Raw genomic sequence first — 3,480 nt, 5'->3', positions numbered from 1 at the left:
AGACACCACAAATGCCTTAGGTTATGGGAACTATTTATGTATATGCTCTGCAACCCTCCAGTGGTGCTTGGTCTGGTCAAGAAACTCAAGAAGGCTTTCAACAGAGTAACTGACATAGGGAGGTTCCTCAGAAGCAGGACAGGTTCCACCTCCAGGGGTGGGGATGCTCCCTATTGAGGGTGGCAGCTTAGCTGAAATGGGGGACTCTACCTCCTGAGGCAGGACTTCTGTCAACTCCTCCTGAGAGGCAGAATCAAAGTCTGACTCTGAGGAGGAGGAGCTGTACACATCAGGCACCAAGAACTGTTGAACCCCAGGAGGGACACTTGACCCCTCACCAGGACTCTCAGCTTCAGGCCCTGTGGGAGTAGCATTGCCTGACAGGTCCTGGGGGACACATCAGTCCCTGATGTCTTGGGTGAGGTGCTCTTCTGGGCTGGACACTCTTGCTCCCGGAGCTGCTTGTAACTCCCAAAAGGTCCAACCTCCTTGTTGACCTCAGCAAGCTCAAGGATCTGATAGGTGGAGGGAGGGCATTGGACTCCCCCACCACCAGGTCACCTCCAAGTACTACAGGGTCTGGTGGGGATGCCAAGGAAGCAGGCACAGAAGGACTCTGCTCAATAACCTCAGCTCCCATCGAAGTGGTGGGGAGGTCTTGAGGGGATAATGAGGCTTTCTTAGAAGACCCCTTTTTATCTTGAACTTGTCCTCCCTTGAGGGAGGAGGAAAGAGGGGGGGCAGGGTCCACCACCACAGAGATAGCTCACTCTGATAAAGTGGGAGTGACTGGGGGTTAAGCCCTTTCCCATCACCTGATGGAGCTTCATGAGCCACCATGTGTGGCTCTTCTTTGGCACTGGGTAGCCAGGTGGCAGGAGGCTCTGCCATGGCTGGCTTCTTCTTTGGCACTGGGTAGCCAGGTGGGACCTGCTACCACAGCAAAAGCATGAGGTGTCCCCAGTGGTGAGGTAGATCTTATAACACTGCCCATCAGTCAGGAAATACATGGACTGGAGCAAACCCCAACCCTCCCTGCTGCCCTTTAAAGCTCTGAGCAAACACACCCGTCAGTGGCCATTTTGAAAGACATAAAGAAAGCAAGAAAGCAAGATTTTTTTTTCTGTAGCGAGAGTGCAAATGTAGTCTCCCACTACTACATATTATGCAGATGAGATTCCCTACTTTGGGGAAATTTCAAGGGTCAGCACACCCAAAGTGCATTGGGTGAGCCTCACCTTGGGAAAATCACCTTCTTGGCCATGGTATTTCCCCTGCCAGGTAATTTGAGCTGTGACATCAGCAATTCTGAAAGTAACTATTTTCTATCCATATGGTACTTTCAGATACCCTCTGTGCCATTCATTTGCTAGATACAACTTTTCTAAATGCATATACAAGTCTAAAGAGATATATATAGCACTTACAGAAAAGAATTATGGAGTTATATGACTTTACTCATTTCCCACCTGTACTATATCACACTGATTGCATGCACATTTTTACAAGGCTGTTATGTGAACATCAATCCATGGAATTCTATACATTTTACTTCTGAAACATTCAAGTTGTTGGAAAGATACAATGACAGATGACAGAAGAGTGAAATACATGAAGATTCCAGACATGACAAGTTAGTACACATAACTTTAATCAGCTCAGAAGATACAAGTGTTTGGAAAGCTTTTACTCATTTGTTTTTTGAGATATATAATTGATACAATTTCATTTTCTTTCTTGTTTAAATGTATCAACTTTGTCATGGTAACTTTAATTTACCCTGGAGAGACATCCAGAATATGACTTTTAGGTAATTCAACCCATAGTAGAATGCTGGGCTCAGATTCAGGTCTCTCTCAGATGGGATGTTGTTGCAATGTGACACCTCAGAATGGGATCCAGCCAGCACTCAGAGCAGGGATCTGCCTGAATTCTGGACAGGATTTTTGTCTTTTTTTTTCTTTTTTTTTTAGGGATATAACTAAGTTGGTCTCACTGGTTAAGTACAGATGTTCAAAAAGTCCCTGGTAGAAAGCACTCTATCACACCTTATTTAGAATGAAAAAGCTAGAGTACATTCCAACCAAACAGACATGTGATTTTTGGTGGTGGTGGGGAATGGTTTACTGCCTACCTTACCAGGATTCCTGCACTGGTCAAAGTCAGCAGGTGAGGGGTGATCCTGTATGCCTCCCAGGTGTGCCCCCCCCCCACCAGTGCCTGACCCCCTGCCAGCTGGGAACTGTCAGCAGAGAGGCTGGGGGGGGGGGGGGGGGGAGGGAGGAAAGGAGCTCCCTCTGCTACAGGCCCCCTTCTCAGATCCCAGCCAGCAAATTGTGGGGGAATCCTCAAGGAGAGGGTGGCTCCCTTCCCCCATCTGAAGTCAGCAGTGGCATCACAGGTTCCCTGTACTGATTTTCACTCTTTGGAAATCTGGTGTGTAGGATGGTGGAAAAGGAGCCACCCTGTTGGGTGGACTCCCCCACCACCATCAGCTTCCTGATTGGCTTTTGTTGGGAGCAGGGCCAGGCTTATGTCTGCACAGGAGGACTCCCTTTCCACAAGAGTTTCTAGTATGGTGAAAAGTGGCTCAGGGAACTCAGGCTGCCACTTCTGGCTTTAGCTGGGGGGAAGTAGACCCCTCGGGAACCCCAGCCTGCCACTTCTGGCTTCAGCTGGGGGAAAGTAGCCCTCCCTGCTGCAAGGAGGCCTGGCTCAGTCCTCAGTGAGACCTGTGCCAGGAATCTGAAGAGGGACCCACTCAGCAGATGCGTTCCTTTCCCCCAGCTGTAGCCAGCAGCATCAGCACAAGTTCCCTGTTCTGCTTTTTGCACTGGTCACAGTTACATGCCAAGTCCAAGGTGATGAAGAATCAGTATTACCATGTAAATGACACCAATAAGAGGTCTGGGGCCTGGAGGCAGACCTTGAGGTCTTCAGGCAAAGTGTAAAAAGCAATTACAACTGTTGGTGCATGCCCCACCCCAGTTGGCTTCACCATAGGCATGGCTGGCAGGCAGCACTCTGAGGTCAGATACAGGAGATAATATGCACCTATGTATGAGAACTGCCACAGTTGTGATACAGTAGGAATGAAAAAAATCCCTCTTGCAACCCTCCCCCCACCCCCAAGTCTTCCCTCCTCCCCAGTCTAAGACATTTCAAGACATAGATAGATGTGATGGCAGAAGTCCCATGTGGGACTTGTTATCTCAGCCATTCTACTTTTGCAGCCAGGGTGATTCCTGGGTTGTGCACCTGGAAAGGCTGGTAAATTGTGCAACAGGACTTTGCCCCTTCCCTCTGATATGGTCCTTGGGTAAAGTCCATTTGGGTACTAGCTGCTTCTAACTGTCACAGAACAGGCAGTCACTGTACTAACCAATCAGGGCAACCCTCTCCTGCAATCATGGCCTCATCCTAGCCCTGGACCATCGCCCCCTACCCCATCACTGCAACCCCAGAAATAAAAGCAACACC

General features: G+C 49.0%; 1 non-coding gene across 1 annotated transcript; it reads right to left on the bottom strand.

Annotated features, from left to right (window-relative positions):
- Positions 1-1,127: 1,127 nt before the first annotated feature.
- Positions 1,128-1,289, bottom strand: LOC112549906. The gene has a single exon (XR_003093534.1). It is a non-coding gene; the product is annotated as a U1 spliceosomal RNA (small nuclear RNA).
- Positions 1,290-3,480: the final 2,191 nt, after the last annotated feature.

The sequence above is a fragment of the Alligator sinensis genome, unplaced genomic scaffold (assembly GCF_000455745.1).
Source record: "Alligator sinensis unplaced genomic scaffold, ASM45574v1 scaffold332_1, whole genome shotgun sequence".
Lineage (NCBI taxonomy): Eukaryota > Metazoa > Chordata > Crocodylia > Alligatoridae > Alligator > Alligator sinensis.
Note: the sequence above shows the minus strand (reverse complement) of the source record. Positions and strands in the feature narration are given on the sequence as shown.